At 33.9% G+C, this 19,587-nt stretch overlaps 1 protein-coding gene across 4 annotated transcripts in view; it reads left to right on the top strand.

The window, feature by feature from the left end:
- LOC110262110 (uncharacterized) overlaps positions 1–19,587 on the top strand; it is a 476,065-nt gene that overhangs the window by 401,654 nt on the left and 54,824 nt on the right. The window contains exon 4 of one of the 4 annotated variants that reach the window (XR_014812609.1): positions 1,913–5,382. The exons of 2 other annotated variants lie outside the window; for them this stretch is intronic. The gene's annotated coding sequence lies outside the window, so the exon portion shown is untranslated. Of the gene's footprint in view, positions 1–1,912; positions 5,383–19,587 lie in introns of those variants that run through there. One more of the 4 variants, XR_002346687.2, reaches the window with a different exon arrangement.

Below are 19,587 nucleotides of genomic sequence, written 5' to 3'. Positions count from 1 at the left end.
AGCTCAGCCAAACAGAATATTTTTTATCATTGTCCCAATATAGACAATAATGGTTGAATGCAAGTGGGTATTACCCAGGAAGTTATACCCAAAGATAAACCTGTCCACAATTTATTCTTCAATAGAAAATGCTATTGGACCTATTTAAAAAAAAGAAATAAACTCACAGATTTCAAAACCAATATTATGGTTACCATAGATGAAATCATTGGGGAGAGGGAAGAATTGGGAGTGTGGGAATAACATGTACACACTACTGTATAAAATAAATTAATGAGAACAAAGGTATAGCACAGAAAAATCTACTCAATAGTTTATAATAACCTTTATGGGAGAAAATAATGGATATATTTATATATGTGACTGATTCACTTTCCTGTACACCTGAAACTAATACAACATTGAAAATTAACTGGACTCCATTTAAATTTCAAAAAAATTGCTGTGGTGCCATATATGAGAATAACCTTACAGTAAAACATCACACACAGAAAAAGGGCTAAGAAGGTTGTACATATACCTTTCCTTATGTACCTTATTCCTTTCCTATGTGAATTTCTCCTTGTGGGAAATAATCTTTATTCATTACAACAGAAAGCTGCAAAGACACGACATTTGATGCCAATACAGAAGTAGGAAACGGTTCCTAAACTTGGAACATTCATAAAATACTTCTCATGCATTTTGAGCTGTTTACTGTACTAGAAGCAATTGTTTTAAAATTTGACTATCTTGAATAGTAATTGTCTTGTCAAGCTGGGGTTCTCTCAGATTTGATATCGAGATCACCATCCACCTAATTCATGACATGTTAATAGATTGTACCTTAATTTCACAAGGTTGAAATGTTAGCTACAAGGAAGGAACTCTGTATTGTCAAATACAAAATATTGACAAAGTTCATTCTGCAACTGTTTTAATGCCTTCTTTGTGTTCTTGTTCACACTTCACATCTGTTCTTCACTGTGGTCAATATTCAGGAGTCTTTTCACTCGTTAAAAGGTTACAATGAGATTGACTACTCTGTTCAGCTTTGACAAATGGGAGTACACAAAAGGTATTTTACATCAACTTGTATCAGATCTTTCAAAATGAGATCATTTAATGAACAATTAAAGAATAAAATGTAAATTTCTAGGGAGGCTATATATTCTGGTTAATTTAGGGAAGATAATTCCTAATTTGTACCCCTAGAGCACCTGCAACATTCCCTTAAATCATGTGAGGATGGCAAGGCCTATTTCCTTCTATTATTCTCTTCTGAAATGTTTATTAGTTACAGCATCTGGAAAATTCATACAGCTATTATGGTCTGTCTTCTCCTCCCTTACTCTCGGTATACAGTGCAATGCTTGATAACATTTTTCATACACAACCTTAGAGATCAGTATATATAACTCCAAGAAAATGTGTGCAAATTTTGTATACATGTGTATAGTTGCATTTTCCTAGAGACCATTATTAAAATTTAAGGGGTACTTATGATATCCCTACACCTCTCTACCACCAGTTAGGAATTATTTTTGCAGAGCTTACAATAAGGTATTATTAGCATATTAAATAATATAGTCTAACTAGTTAATGTATCTGGTATAGGAAAATACATTTATGAATTGTTTATGGATATGCCATAGTAGAAATATGAGGGTACAGATAAGGGTTATACAGCAATTTCTTTTAAATTTATATATATTTAGATACAAAAGACATTTTTGGACACCCAACATGACTTTTAAAAAGTACTTTTAAGTGATCAAAAAGATATGGTTTAATAAATATTTTAACTTTCTAATAAAAACTCATACATGATATAAATTCATTTTTATGATCAAATTATATACTAAAACATAAGAAATACTATTATAGTAGACATTTAAAATATAACTGCTTATGTTTAATAAATCATTTCCAGGGGTTTCTGGCTCAAGATGGTGATGGAGGAGGATTATTAACTCAGTTCCTGCCATGGACACACTGAATCTTCAGCTACATACAAAACAATTTCCTCAAAAAAACCAAAACCAGCTGAGCAACTTCCACATATAAAGTGAATTACAAGAAACCCAAATCAAATCAGATAAGAGAGGCTGGGACACAACCTTGCCATGAACTCTCAGACTCCCTGGCATATGGTGAATCAAATCTGGGGGGAACTCACAAACCTAAGTGTCTCCCTGACAAGCAAATGTTTAAACCCCATATTGGGCATCCTGAGTTTTAAGACCTGCACCTGAGAGATATGCCCTCAACCCATCTAACTCTGAATGCCAATGGGGCTTCCATCCATGAGACTCACAAGTCTATAGCAAACTGAGAAAGAGTTCTTTTTTTAAAGTATAGTTGATCTATGAGATATGGGATTAAGATGGTGAAATAGAAGAACTGAAGCTCACCTTCTCTCATAAAAACTGAATGGATAAACCCTTAGCCAGACTTTTCAAGAAAAAAAGAGAGAGGATTCAAAACAATAAAATTAGAAATGAAAAAGGAGAAGTTACAATGGACATCACAGAAATACAAAGGATCAAAAGAGACTACTATTTGCAACTATATGCCAATAAAATGGAAAACCTTGAAGAAATGGACAAATTCTTAGAAAAGTAAAATCTTCCAAGACTAAACCTAGACAAAATAGAAAAGATGAATGGACCAGTCACAAGTATTGAAATTGAAACTGTGATTAAAAATCTTCCAAAAAACAAAAGTCCAGAACCAGATGGTTTCACAGGTGAATTCTATCAAACATTTATAGAAGAGATAACACCTATCCTTCTGAAACTGTTTCAAAAAATTGTAGAGGAAGGAACACTCCCACCTCATTCTATGAGGCTACAATCATCCTGATACCAAAAGGAGACAAAGATACCACAAAAAAAGAAAATTACAAGCCAATTTCACTGATATACATAGATGCAAAAAATCCTCAATAAAATACTAGCAAACCAAATCCAACAATACATTAAAAGGATTGTACATCATGATCAAGTGGGATTTATCAGGAGCAAGACAAGGATGTCCACTCTAACCACTACTGTTCGACATGGTTTTAGAAGTCCTAGTGATGGCACTCAGAGAAGAAAAAAAATAAAAGGAATCTAAAATGTAAAGGAAAAGGTAAAACCATCACTGTTTGCAGATGACATAATACTATACCTAGAAAATCCTAAAGATGCTACCAGGAAACTGTTAGAGCTCATCAATAAATTTGGCAAGGTTGCATGATACAAAATTAATACACCGAAATTGATTGCATTTCTATATTTTAACAATGAAATATCAGAAAGAGAAATTAGGGAAACAATCCCATTTACCATCAGATCAAAAATAATAAAATACTTAGGAATAAACCTACTTGAGACAAAAGACCTGTATTCTGAAAACTATAAGACAATGATGAAAGAAATCAAAATGCCTATATATATCTATGGGAAGATGAACTGAAAAAAATGGAGACAAAATTCAAGGCAATTTCCCTTGCCATAGAAAGATATATTGGAAATGTTTGTAGGCAACAAATTTAGAAGTTTTGACAAAACCAAAGAAAATAAAAAATAGTGTGGGGGGGAAACAACCCCAAATTTTTGAGTATTGCTTTTGATTTGTTTGCCAATTAAAAACTTATCTCAGTGTAGCACATTGATATTTTATGGCAAATATCAGTAAAAGTATAAATTACATTCCACATATGATAGGTATTTTTTGATATAAGACCTGTACTCTGAAAACTATAAGACACTGATGAAAGAAATCAAAGACATACCATGCTTTTGGATTGGAAGAGTCAATATTATCAAAATGACTATACTACCCAAGGCAATCTACAGATTCAATGCAATCCCAATCAAACTACAAAGGATATTTTTCACAGAACTAGAACAAAATATTTTAAAGTTTGTTTGGAAGCTCAAAAGACCAGAATAGCCAAAGCCATCCTGAGAAAGAAAAATGGAGCTGGGGGAATCATGCTCCTTGACTTTAAACTATACTACAAAGCTACAGTCTTCAAAACCACATGGTACTGGCCCAAAGACAGAAATATAGATCACCAGAACAGGATAGAAAGCCCAGAATTAAACCCACATACCTAGAGTCAACTAATCTATGACAGAGGAGGCAAGAATATATAATGGAAAAAAGACAGCCCCTTCAACAAGTGGTGCTGGGAAAACTGGGTAGCCACATATAAAAGAATGAAACTAGAACACTTCCTAATACCATACACAAAAATAAACTCAAAATGGATTAAAGACCTAGATATAAGGTCAGATACTATAAAACTCTTATAGGCAAACATAGGCCAAACACTCTCTGACATAAACAACAGCAACATCTTCTCAGATCCACTTATTAGAGTAATGACAATAAAAATAAAAACATACAAATGGGACTTAATTAAACTCAAAAGTTTCTGCACAGCAAAGGAAACCCTAAACAAAACATAAAGACAATCCACAGAATGGGAGGAAATACTTGCAAATAAAATGAATTACAAGGGATTAATCTCCAGAATTTATAAACACCTTTCTGTAGCTTAATACCAAAAAAAAAAAAAAAAAAATCAAAGGAATGGGCAGAAGATTTAAAGAGACAATACTCCAGAGACATACGGATGGCCAAAAAAAAAAACACATGAAAAGATTTTCAACATCACTAATTATGAGAGAAATGCAAATCAAAACCACTATGAGGTACCACCTTACCCTAGCCAGAATGGCCATCATCAAAAAGTCTAAAAACAATAAGTGCTGGAGAGGATGTGGAGAAAACAGAACCCTCTTACACAGTTGGGAATGTACATTGGTACAATCACTGTGGAAAACAGTATGGAGATTCCTCAGAAAATTAAAAATAGAATTACCATTTGATCCAGCAATCCCACTCCTGGGCACCTATCAAGAGAAAACCATAACTTGAAAAGATACATGTACTCTAATGTTCATTGCAACACTCTATACAATAGCCAAGACATGGAAACATCATAAATGTCCATCATAGATTAGTCAATAAAGATGTTTTGGTACATATACACATTGGGATATTTCCCAGCTATTAAAAGGAAAGAAATAACGGCATTTGGAACAACATGGATGGACCTAGAAATTATCATGCTAAGTGAATCATTCAGACAGTGAGACACCAACATCATATGCTATCACTTACATGTGGAACCTACAAAAAAGACACAATGAACTTCTTTGCAGAACAGATACTGACTCACAAACTTAAAAAAAAAATATGGTTTCCCAATGAGACAGGTTGGGGGGGTGGGGGGATGTACTGAAGATTTGGGATGGAAATACTATAAAATTTGGTTGTGATAATCATTGTACAACTACAAATGTAATAAAATTCATTGAGTAATAAAAAAATGTATGGTTGATTTACAATGTTGTACCAATTTGTGCTGTATAGAAAAGTGACCCAGTTATTTATGTCTGGATATTCACACATGCACATACACTCCCATTTGTACAGAAAAGTGACCCTGTTTTTCACGTGTGTATATTCACATGCACACATACACAACCATTTTCTCTTTATATTATCTTCCATTCTTCCATCATGGCCCATTCCAAGAGACTGGACACAGTTGTACAGTAGGACCTCATTGTTTATACATGAGGAAACAGTTCTTAAGTGACTAGTACATACAGACTCACCCACCCTAGGGAAAAGCACAGTGGCAGCTTTTTTAGGTGAAAAAGCTTTGTTTATCTAAAACCATCTGCCTGAGAGGTAGGCATCCATTTAACCCACATATAGGTGGCTACTAAAATATTCTCCAAAAGTCTCTTCTCCACCTTAAAGGAGCTTGTAATTTCGCACCCCAATTTTTGTGGCTTCTACTCAGGGGACACCTCTAGATCAGCTGTGTATTGTAGTGGCTAGTAGGGCTTATGCTTATGCTCAGCAGATAGACTTAACAGACTTATGCAGAACATTCCATTTAAAAGGAAGAGAATACACATGGAACATTCTCCAGGATAGACCACATGCTAGGCCACAAAACAAGTCTTCATACATTTAAGAAGACTGATTGAAATTATACCAAGTATCTATTCTGACAACAGTTGTATGAAACTAGAAATACATTACAGGAGGAAAACTGGAAAATTACCAAATATATGAGATGAAACAACATGCTACTATGCTACTAAACAACCAATGGTTCAAAGAAGAAATCAAAAGAATTTAAAAAAAATAACTGAATAATGGAAACACATCATACCTAAACTTATGGGATACAGCAAAAGCACTTCTAAGAGGGAAGTTCATAGAAATAAATCCATGCATCAAGAAAGAAGAAATCTGAAACAACATGGTTTTAAACTTCAAGGAACTGGAAAAAGAAGAAATGAAGTTTAAAATTATTAGAATGAATAAAATAACAAAAATAAGAGTGGAAATAAAAATAAAATAGGGCCAAAAAACAACAGAAAATGTCGATGAAACCAAGAACTTGTTTTTTGAAAAGACATATCAAACTGACAAACCTTTAGTTAGACTAATCAAGAAAAAGAGGAATCAAATAAAATACAGGAAGGAAGAAGCATTACAACTGGTAATACAGAAATAGAAAGGATTATAGTATAAACAATTATGCACCAATAAATTGGACATCTTAGAAGAAGTAAATTCCTAGAAACATAAACCTACCAAGACCAAATCATGAAGAAGTGGAAAATCTGGACAGCTAATTACTAATAAGGAGATTGTATCAGTGATCAAGAACCTCCCATCATACAAAAGTCTAGAACCAGACAACTTCACTGGTAAATTTTACCAAACATTGAAAGAGAATTAAAAACAATATCTCTCAAATTCTTTCAAAAAGTAGAAAAGGAAAGGATATTTCCAAACCAATTTTATGAGATAGCATTACACTCACAATGACACCACAAGAAAGAAAATTACAGGCCACTATCCCTTATTAACTTAGATGCAAAAATCCTCAGAAAAATAACAAACCTAATTCAACAATTCATTAAGGAATATACAATTTTGAAAGAACAGTATCTTCAATAAATGGCATAAGGAAAACTGCATAAGCCACATATAAAAGAATAAAACTCGACCATTATCTTACACTATACACAAAAATTAACTCAAAATGAACTGAAGAACTGAAGATAAGACCTGAAACCATAAACTCCTAGAAGAAAATGTGGACATTATGCTCCTTGATTATTTTTTGGAATTGACACAAAAACAAAAGCACAAGTAATCAAGTGATAGTATATTAATAAGTTTCTGCATAGCAAAGAAAGCCATCAACATACTAAAAGTACAATAAATAAATGGAAGGACATATTTTCAAGTCTTGTATCTGTCATGGGACATATTTCTACCATATTTTCTTAGCCTCTTTGCTGAAAACTCCATTTTGTCCTGCTTTACTTTACCCCATCTTCCTGCTTGGAAAACAGTCACAGTGCTGGTAAATGACTTAAGCTTAAGAACGAAGACCTAAAGGCATAAGTTATTCATAGGGTCAGCTGAATGAGGACATAATGCGTTGGTCTAGGCACATGGGACCTGTGCAGATTGGTACGCCTTTGCACAGCATGATGTGTCCTCTTAGGATAAAAGAAAGAGGAGCTTCATGGCCCCAAGAGGTTTATGAGGGGTCATTAGCAGGATATGCATTAGCAAGGAGAACCTAGGTGCAAACCTAGGCACACTGGATTGCTGCAGATAGGCATGCTATGCATAGATAGCTGAAGCCAAGCTTCCTCAAATGCTAATGATTGTTAAATGCCTAAAGGTCAGAATAAAAGCTTAACCAGCTACAGGCTATGTGACTATTAAAATAACTTAAAAAAACCTATATCCTGCACTTACAACCCCCTCCTCACTTGACATAATCCTCAAGAGCACAATAAAAGCAGTGTGGTTTCTTGAGGTGGTGCTCTTGGTCCCAGAGAACTTGAGTCCCCGGATCCCACCTTTACTTAAGATAAGTGTCTCTGTGTCTTGTTTTATGTTAACTTTTTTCCTTAAGTTTCACAGCACCCATTCTTCAGCCCCATCCTGCTGAGCTGATCTGGGCATGTATCTAGTGAATTAATATCCAAAATATATAAAGAACTTTTACAATTCAATAGAAAAATCCAACAATCTGATTAAAATTGATGTTCTGAATAGACATTTTTCCAAAGAAGAAATGCAGATGGCTAAAAGGAACATAGGAAAAATACATGATATCACTAGTCATCAGGGAAATGAAAATCGGAACCAAAATGAGATATCACCTCATACTTATTAAAATGGCTATTATCAAAAAAGTCAGAAAGAGAAAGACAGATGTCATATGATATCACTTATATCTAGAATCTAATATAGGGCACAAATGAATCTTTCCACAGAAAAGAAAATCATGGACTTAGAGAATAGACTTGTTGTTTCTATGAGGGAGGGGGAGGGAGTGGGATGGATTAGGAACTTGGGGTTAATAGATGCAAAACTATTGCCTTTGGAATGGATTAGTGATGAGATCATGCTGTGTAGCACTGAGAACTATGTCTAGTCACTTATGATGGAGCATGATAATAGGAGAAAAAAGAATGTATACATGTATGTGTAACTGGGTCACCATACTCTACAGTAGAAAAACATTTTTTATTGGGGAAATAACAAAAAATGAAAAAAAGTCAATAGATAAGTTTTGGAGAGAATGTGGAGAAAAGAGAATCTTTATGCACAATTGGCAGAACTGTAAATTGGTGCAGCCACCATGGAAAATGTTATGGATGTTTCTTAAAAACTAAAGCAGAACTACCATGTGACCTAGTAATTCCAATTGTGGGTATTTATCCAATGGAAACAGAAACACTAACTTGAGAGGTTATATGAACCCCTCTGTTCACCAAAGAATTATTTACAGTAGTATAGACATAGAAACAGCCTAGGTGTCCATCAATGGATGGATGGATAAAGAAAATGGGATACACACACACACACATGAACACACACACAAATATACCATGATGGAATATGATGGAATATTACTCATCCATAAAAACAAAGAAATTTTGCCACCGTGACAATGTATGTGGACCTTTCAGGCATTATGGTAAATGAATTAAGTTGTACAGAAAAACAGTTACTCTATGATCTCACTTATATGTTAAATCTAAAAAAAAAAAAAAAAAAAAAAACTCGAAAACACCACTACAAAGCAATAAACAAAATAACCCCCAAACTCATAGATACAGAGTACAGATTGGGGGTTTCCAGAGGAGCATGGTGGGTGGTGGACTAAATAGGTGAAGGCGATCAAAAGCTACAAACTTATAATTATTCATGGGGCTATAATTCACAGCATAGAGATTAATGTTAATCTCTTTCAAATAAATTGCTAAGAGAGCAGATCTTAAAAGTTCTTACCACATGAAAAAAAAATTAAACTATATGTGGTAACAGATATTAGTCATGTGGTGGTGATCATTTTTGCAATATATACAAATAGCAATTCATAATGTATATCTGAAACTAATACAGTTTTATATGTTAATTGTATTCCAATTAAAAAAATAATTGGTAAGGCACATAATTTCACCACACATGAAGCACAAAGCTTTTCTACTTAAAGAAAAGCATGTTTTGAGCATTACTCAAATTCTTTAGATACTTTGATTTTAACAGTTATAATTTAGTCTAGAACACATACTTTTTATCCTAGTGCACAAAAGTACATGAATATTGTTCTTGATTAAAGTATTTTCTCTCATAATGTAAAAAAAATTGTTCAGAGGGAGCATCCACTTGAAAAGATTGGGAGATAAAGTTTTCAAAGTTGAAACCAATATTTTCTACTTAGGAAATGTTCTTTGAACATTTATAATCTATATAAAAGATATTTTGATGGATTAAGTGATCCATTTGTCAGAATATTCTATTCAAAGAGCCATCTCTTTGTGGAAAAAAATGCTGTGATTTGAATGTTGCAGTTAAATATTTTGGTAAATGCATACATACTATTTATTGCTAAAATATGTGAATGATTTCCGGGTTTAGTTTTTTGTTTGAAGATAAAATAATGCACATTTTTTATGTAATATATTTCTGACAGAGCACTTATATTTTAGTGATCATCTAACAATTTTTTTTTACTTTGAAATGGATAGTTTTCATAATGAAGTACTATTTAGGAAATGTAAAACTATTCCAGGAAAGATACTGTTCATAACATTTGGTTTTAATGTATGCATCTTACAGTGTTCTGATAGTTTAAACATTACACTTGTTGGTGTACATAGTTTTATAATAAAGAAAGAGCTTCATTCCATCAGAGTTAAAACACAAACATTGCCTTTCCGTGGACTGAACAAAAGTACTCAAGTATAGTACACATGGAGAGTGACAAATAAACTCCAAGAAAACTAATGTATACTCTCAGAATATTTGCCCAGAGTAATTTTCTTTCACGACATTTCCATTGTAAACAAGCACTTAATAACTTCATTAAAATCTTGTACTCAGTGCAAATGGAGCAACCCTTCACATTTAAGAATTAGATGGTTTATCACTCTCAGGTCTTCAGAGGCAAAAAAAAAAAAAAACCCAACAAAAAAACAGGCTATCATTCTTCTCTTACAGTAAAGAAGTTTATCTTAGTGGTTCACTCTAACAGGAATTCCCTTCTGAAATATAATAACCATTTCTATTTATTTTAGTATCATCCTGATTGATAATTCCTTCCTTACAAAATTCTAGTGCACTAAATATACCTTTTATATGTACTTAGAAATATAAAATTCACAATTAAGACTTTAGATTGAGTGTTTTCCTCCTGGGTATAGTAAGTTTGTTTTGGGAGGGGGATAGGGAATTAAAAGGTAACAGGGCAGTAGTGTTAATAGTATAGATGTAACATATGTTATTTTTCAAAGGAGGCCTCAGAATTTCTAGGAGATATTTGTAACTAATGTTTTCATTTTGAAGTTTTTTTTTTTTTTTTTTTTTTTTTTTTTAATATAGATCCTTGTTTTGTAGCCTGGAGGAGAATGATAGTGATTTGGGAGGGTGGCTAAATCAGCACCTACCTGTCAGAATATTGCAGTGCAACCTAGGAAAAGACAAGTCATCTGAACCTTGACACTGCAAGCTATGTACAAAGATGTTGGGATTTTTAAACGTGTTACTGGTTCAAGGCAGACTTCTGCTTTGTTTGATCTCTAGAACGACAGCATGATCATGAGGTAAGAACATATAAATCTTCTTATTGAGAAAGGAATTGAGTATTTCTCCTCACTGCATGTAGGTTAACTAAATGCTTCCCCAAATACTTATTTTTTTTTTAAAATTTGCATCTTTTTAAGATCCTATGAGATCTGTCAAAGACTCCTAGCCATGCAGTTTCAAAAGACATGTTTAAGGTCAAAATGACAAATTAGGCACATGTACTTAGCTTCCATTTTATTTCTAATTCTAAAATAAAAAGTTAAAAATTATGAAAATTATTCAATTTCTGCAAAGAGAAGGGGAAGTTGGTAGACTATTCAATAGTGGATTAGACATGTCAACACATTTCTCTAGGAAAAAGAACAAACAAAGGAAATGATTGAGGTTAGTGCAGAGAAGAAGCAGCTGCACATGGGTGGTGGAGGAGGAACAAAACATGTGACCTTGGAACCCCTAAGATGCTCTTAGGTCTGTGGAGTTTAGAAGAGGAAAGTAGGCCTAAAAGAGAGATACATGTCAAAATATTAAAGCAAATCAGAGAAAAGTAAAGCTCTTAATGTGTATGTTGGTGTTCCAGACTAAAGAAAATACAGTCAATGATTAGGAGAGGAGACTGTCCAAGGAGAACAATATTTTAGGGGGAATGTTAAAAAAGAAAAAATAGGAAAGCAAATCTGGTGTGACTTTGGAAGGATGAGAAATTGTTACCTGATTGGAAGCCTATTCTAAAATAAGACCTGTGAACTGGCATGACTTGTCTACCTCATAACATAAACAGAACTCTCTCTCTACATAAATAGAACTCCACTCAGGTTGATAACATGAAAGAATGTGATTCTGATACACCCAATAAAAGACCAGGCTTTTTAACAGAAAATTGAGGATACCCAAGTGTACAAAAACAATGACCAGTAAAAAAACATGAAAACAAAAGTAGCTCCAGAAGAAAGATTTCAAGCAATTGAAAAGAATTAGTTATTTTGTGGAGTTAAATTAACATTCAGAGAAAGTCAAGAATAATTATATTCATAAATATAGAAAGAGACTGCTACATTAAAAATGATAAATTTAAGGAGGGGATAACAGCTTTTCCAAACTTAATAGACAACTGGTAAATTGAAAAATCAGAATAAACAAAAATATGTTTTAGAAATATTACGGAGTTCCCATCGTGGTGCAGTGAAAATGAATCCGACTAGGAACCATGAGGTTGCAGGTTCGATCCCTGGCCTCACTCAGTGGGTTAAGGATCCAGCATTGCTGTGAGCTGTAGTGTAGGTCACAGACGTAGCTTGGATCTTGCATTGCTGTGGCTATGGTGTAGGCTGGCAGCTGTAGCTCCGATTAGACCCCTAGCCTGGGAACCTCCTTATGCTGTGTGTGGGTGCAGCCCTAAAAAAAGAAAGAAAGAGAGAGAGAGAGAGAGAGAGAGAGAGAGAGAAAGGAAGGAAGGAAGGAAGGAAGAAAGAAAGAAAGAAAGAAAGAAAGAAAGAAAGAAAGAAAGAAATTAATTCCAGAATATAGAATAAGGAAAACACACACACACACACACACACACACACAGAGAAGTTGGGAGCGCCCTGGTGGCCTAGTGGATAAGGATTCAGCATTGTCACTGGTGTAGCTTGGGTCTCAAATTCAATTCCTGGCTTGGGAATTTCCAGGTGCTAGGGGCAAGGCAAAAAAAAAAAAAAGTAGATGATGGGAGAAGATAAAAGATATCAGAGGTCAATCCAAGAGGGCCATTATCAGGAAAAAAAGTCAGTTTTCTTTGCCAGGAGTGAGAGGGTAACAACAGAAGAGGAGTTTTCAAAGTTGAACATATATACTCAATTTTTAAAAATCTAAATTACTATACAGTATAATAATAACAGAATACATACCTACATTTACCTGCATCACAATGAAATTTCATGACACCAAGAATTAAGAGATTCTTCTGAAAATTTCCAGAGAGAAACCAAACCAAATAAAACTAAACCTAATTAAACAAATTTTCTGGAAGACAAGAAAGACCATGGTCTCTGTCTTTCCACTGGGGACAATGGATGTTTAAAGAGAAAAGAAATACAAATTGTTAGCTAAATTCTTTGATTTCACCTTAATAGACTTAAAGGCCTTTGGCCTTGGAAATAAAATAGTATTATGCTGGTAAGAAACAGATACTTAAAGTCTATAACCCCAGGAGCATGGTAAAAACAGACTGCTATTAATATATTAAACACGTGCAAAAAGGATCTTATTTAAATTATAAAACATTTTATTGTTCATTTAATCTATAGACTATTGCAGAAAAATAAGTTAATGAACTGTGTTCATCTTACTTGGGTCTATAAAAGGAGTTTAGGTTTTTCTATTAGTAGGAAAATATCAGTCTCTTGTGTCTAGTTTTTATCCTATTGGGATAGTTAAGGAAAACAAACGGTGGTGTTAGCAGATTTAAATTTAAATATGATATAAAACTGATTTTTTGGCACTGTAGCAGTATTTTTAAAAATCCCAAAGAAAAAGAAATTCTCACCTATAATTCACACCTGAATAATCTATCAATTAATTGCTAGAGTATCATAAAGATATTCTCAAAACATTGTGGACTTAATACTTTCACCTGACATGTACATTTTCTTAGGGAGACATTTTGGACTTTATCCCAGGAAAATTAGGAAACAAATTAGGAGCATTTGGTAGAACACAGGCACAGACCAATCAGCTTGGCTGCCAGCAGGTGTGTTGTTGCGCTGGTTCAATAATTAGCTCTGGATCTAATCCAGAAGAGTACTGTAAGGAGGGTAGGGGAATTATAGGATGGCAGTGTCAGCCAGCCCATATTCTGAGCATTAAAAATCACAACAGCAGGAGCTAGCGCTCTAAGAGAGATCTCTCTGGGGAGGGAGTTGGTGTGAAAGGTGAAGGAGGACTTAAGAGAATAGATGTGTGATTATGTAGATTAGAGTCAGGACAGCAGGGTTCACCTATCTATGGTCATTAGCTTTGTAGCCTCCGCAGTATTCACCAAGAGCCCTGCACCTCAATTCCTTTTCCTGTGCAATTGGGATAATAAAAAGTATTGTAAAAAGTTATTGGAAACACAGTAAGAACAGTTCATGACACAGGGGAAAATAGTATCCAGAGATGAATGAAAGATGAGGCTATAACAAGGAAAACAAAGGATTTTGAAAACCTATGTATAAGAATTAATAGTTTTCTAAAATATGGAATTGCTCAGAATAACAAAAGTTTCCCATTGACTTTGATCCTAGGTACAATGTCCTTTCAGAGGGACAGGTTTATATTTTTCTAATGGATAAATAAAATTCAAACTCACAACTTGATGTTAAGATTCATTACATCATAATGATATAAATATAAATTACTGAAAGCTAAATTTTAGGGCAAACCTAAGAAAAAGTAAGTTATTGGAGAACAAATGGTAAATGATTACCATGATAATGTAAAAGTAAAATCAAATGCATAGCTTAGAGAATGTGTGCAGTGAAAAGGGAGAAAAAAGTACTGTGGCTTACTCATCACCTTATGTGACAAAGTGCAGAGCAAAAAGAACGTTTTGTATATTGATGGATATTCAAGAATATCACTCATAATTATAGACACAACCAATAGAAAAATAATAACCATCAGAAAAATAACTTTATATATGTATTTTATATGTATATATGATATACACATATATATGAAATAATTAATGGTAGAAAGTGTTGATGACAGCAAAATTCTCATCACTCATATCAAGGAGTCAGTGGGTACTGCCTAGCTTTCTAGTTTATCACAGAATAACGGTAGTAACAAAATTTCTCTACCCACTTCTACCAATAAAACAATAACTCATATATTCATCATAACTACGAGATGAAGACTGTGAACTTCAAACTACCTGTATATATGGGGAAAAAAAAAACACCCAATCCACTAGAACGTCAGATCCCACATGCAGGTGTGATGGATCACTGGTACAATCCCACTTAGAAAGATCCCACACTGAATGTGTAAATCCTGAGAATTAATCTGATGTCAGATAGAGCAGAATAATAGCCCTTGAGAGGTCAAAAGGAAGAAGGTTGAAAGGTTAGAGGGCCCAAGGGCACAATGCTGGGAAGGCACCACTTCTGTAGAATAAGGGGCTAAGAAGGAGGAAGTGTGCCTCGGAGATGTGGAGGTAAAGAAAAAGAAGCAAGCAGGAAAATTAGTTATATCGCTGAAACATAAGCACATTACAAGTTTGTAAATCACACCCTTTATGAATTTCCCACTATTTGGTGCTGTAACAAAGTACTTTAACTCAGTAGCTTACAACAACACAAATCTTTTCTTTCACAGTTTGGGAGGCCACAAGACTGAAATCAGTTTCTCTAGCTGAGAGTCAAGGTGTTACTCTAGGGAATCACAGGACTGATTTCTTCTGGAAGCTTTGGGAAGCATCTGTTTCTTGCCTTTTTAAGCATCTAGTAGCTGCCTGTGGCCTTGCCTTGTGGCCCCTTCCTTCATCTTAAAAGCTCATCGCTCAAAAATTTGCTTCCAGAGTTCCTGTTGAGGCTCAGCAGAAATGAATCTGAAGACACAAGTTCGATCCGTGATCTTGCTCATGGGGTAAGGATCTGGCATTGCTGTGAGCTGTGATGTAGGTAGCAGACGCGGCTTGGATCTTGCGGTGCTGTGGCTGTGTTGTGGGCTGGCGGCTACAGCTCTGATTCGACCCCTAGACTGGGAACTTCCATATGCAGCAGATGTGGCTCTTAAAAAAAATTGCTTCCATCATCACATTTCTTTTTGTCTCTGATTCTTCCCCTGTCCCTCTTTATATGAACTATTGTAATTACACTGGGTCCACTCAGGATAATCTACTCATCGCAAGGTCTTAATTTAAACACAAATTCTCTTTTGCCAGGTAGGGCAACACAGATTCTGGGAATTATGATGTGGTCATATTTGGGGAACTATTATTCTGTGTATTCTCCCTCATCAAGTAAAATAGCACCATAACTAAGCTACACCTTCCTGTGCCAATAGAAGAGACTAGTCTGGAACTTAGAAATCCAGTTAGACCCTCATGCATTTTTCTATGACTGGGCACAACTCTTATAGTGTATCAATAAGGAAATAAAATTAGGAAATAAACTTAAATGAAAGACAACATTTATATGAGGCTTTAGAAAGAAAAAATCCTAGAAAACTGGAATAAAAATGTTTCAAAGTCTTCCACCAACCAAAAATACAAAACAGAAGAAAAGTGCATCACCACATTCTCACCTGGATAAAATATAGTAAACAGTAATTTTGAAATGTAAGGAGTGTCTTGAATCATGAATTCAAAAACCTGATTCAAGGGCATAAATTTATTAAAAAAAAAGAAAGATATGAAACAACCAAACTCAGAAAAAAATACATCTTAAAAATGATGAGTAAATTACAAGCCGCCAAATGGAGACCATACTCATTTAAAATTTAATGGATGGCATTAAGGAGATACTTGAAAACGAAAAGAAGCATGATGATGAAATAGAGAAAAGTATAAAAATTAGATAAAAGGACATTCATACATAGTTCAGGGCAAAGAGATTCTATAATACATGCCATTAGAGAACCTAAAAAAAAAAAAAACAAAAGCAAAACCCCAAAATAACCTAAAAAATAATATTTAATAATAAAATCAGTCTTAACATCAGTAAAGATTAAAAAGAAAGGTAAGGGATTAAGCCATATAAAAGAGCAATACAATGCAGATATACAAACAATAAATATAATTATAAAATGCCAGAGTTAGAACAAAATAAATAAATCATAATTAAATGTTAATGGATTCAACTCATTTAAACAGAAACTACAGGAGATCCAAAAATAAATATACAGAAACACAATAAGAGGAGCCCAAACCACCCGCAGTTAAAAGAGGTCATGTGAACCAAACAATGAAGACATAGAGTCACTGACAACATAACCCTAAAGCAGATTTTAAGGTGATGTCTCCAATATTAAACCTGTAACAAAGAATATATTTTCTGCTCAGGCACACATAGAACACTGACAAAAAACTTGCCTATATATTATTTTTGAAACAACATTATTAAATTCCACGTTGCAGTAAAGTTACACTCTGATAAAAATGTAAGAACTAAAAATTAATAAAAACTCAAAAAGGACTTTTAACCTGGAAATTTGGAAATTTTCTCTTAAAAAAAAAAACTTCTGAACGGTAGGGACAATGCAAACCGAAATTGTAGAAGTTGCATAATAACAAACAATTCATACCAACAGTATACATTTAAAGGAGGGGACAGAAAAAAAAAATAAAGCTTTAAATACTTCATTAGTGAAAATTACAGAATGTAAGTATGAACATATTAGTGGCTCAATAAAATAGAGAAAACACAAAGTAAATCAAAAGGGAAGACAAGATAGGGTATAATAGATAAAAGAAAAAATGAATGCGACAGAAAAAATATATAAATGTTAATAAATCAAAGTTTATTTTAACTTAATAAAATAGACAAATATAAACTAAGAGAAATTGGGAAAACACCAAATATTCAAAAATACAAAGGAAAACTAAACATCCCTGATCATCTCTACCACTCTGATGAAGAACAGAACTACAGAAAGAACAGAAAGAAAGCAAAAGCCCTCCTATATCTTGGAAAAGATCTGCTTTGGAAACCAGTTGAATCTATACAGGGATTTTGAGGAGTATTTATTCTGAAATTCTGTTACCTGCTAAGAAGAGTTTGGGTTGATTTCTGCCTTAGAAGGAAATTTATGTTGGTTCAAAGGCAGGAGGTGATTAAAATTGCCTAGAGAAGTTGAGTCCGCTATAGATCTGCTGACTTTTCAAAATATGAGGCAGCTATGCAAGATTTGTTTTCAGAAAAATACTCACTGTGGTGATCTGCCACTGATCAATTATACGTAAAAGTCAGTTATAGCATTACCTGTCATGGTTAAATAACTGCAATTAATTAAAAGTGTTCAAACTCTTCTGATATTCACTTATAATCATTGCTCTTTTTTGGAACTATGGGAATTCATTGTTTTCATCATCATGACCTTGTTGTAGACAGGAGATGCTCCCTCTCTAGCTAAGGGGTATTAGTTTAATATTTTGTGTTTTCTGCTTAAATGGCTTATCCTCTCATCATCCTCTTGGTCCTGTTGATAAGCGTAGATTTCTTCACCAAAGCCCTCTCATTCCCATGATACTTTAGAGATTTAATCACTGCAGTACTGTAGTGTAACAAAGTTTGTCTCTTAAGCTCAGTGTGGGTTATATTATAAATTTACTGAGCTCAAGTGCTATTCCCTTTTTATTAAAAAATATAACATAGAATCCAAAATATTTTGTTGGCCATATATACTTCCCACTTTTCTATTCATACGTGTTTCTCTATTCTCTCAACATTTAACATCTATTCATAAGATGATATGCTTCTTTTGTATTTCATTATTTAAAAAGTGTAGTTTAGTTAGTTAATAAATATATGCTCTTTTGGGGAGAATTGGAAAGAATATATACCTAGACTTATTTTCACTCATTATATTATTTTGGATGTATTAAGTATTGTTACCATTGAGCAGCAGAATGATAAAACATTGCGGCAGAGATGTGTAACTACTTACCCAATATCTATTCTCTCTTCTTTTAAGTTAAGAATCTCAATTTCAGTAGAAGTACCCACTAAAACACAATTGACTTCTTTAGCACTTGTTGCCAATGAGATGTTATTTATGAGACAGAGCTTTAGGAAAACACCTCAAAAAAAAAAAAAAAGTGGGAATGTACCATTTCATGAACATTTGCTATTGTTTCCTCTTCTTTTAACCTTTCCTAGAATGGTGATGCAAATCTGGAAGTAGAGTAATCACCTTCTGACATGCATCCTCTGAAGATGCTGAATAAAAATGGAAGTTACCTATGACAGAGAAGACATCACAACACAACTAAGCCAGCCCTGAACTGCCTTCCTCTGAATTTATCATTAAATAATAGGGGAAAACACTATTAATGTATTTAGATGAATTTGTGTGTGTACATGTGTGTGTATTATAGGGTGCTAAATGCATCCCTAACTGCTACAAATAGCTTTCATTAAATGCTATTACTATTCTTAGTAATACCAACTTGTACTCAGTGATCACAAAATGATAATAAATTACAGTGACTTCATGTCATATACTGTGGGCATTAGTAGAAGTGTTTACCAGGAAAAAAAACCATGAGAAAATAGATATTTATAGGATATACCTTTATTTATATATGTTGCATGGAACCTTATTTTCCAAGTGTTTAAATATTTTACTTGTGTGTAAAGTGGCCAGGATGGAGTTCCCATTGTGGCTTAGCAGTAATGAACCCGACTGGTATCCATGAGGATGAGGGTTCGATCCCTGGCCTTG

Source organism: Sus scrofa, chromosome 8 (assembly GCF_054392235.1).
Source record: "Sus scrofa isolate SSC_HxYL_T2T_F1_AM1 chromosome 8, Sscrofa_HxYL_maternal_Yorkshire_Landrace_v2.0, whole genome shotgun sequence".
Lineage (NCBI taxonomy): Eukaryota > Metazoa > Chordata > Mammalia > Artiodactyla > Suidae > Sus > Sus scrofa.
The sequence above is the reverse complement of the archived record's forward strand: the minus strand, read 5'-3'. Positions and strand labels throughout refer to the sequence as shown.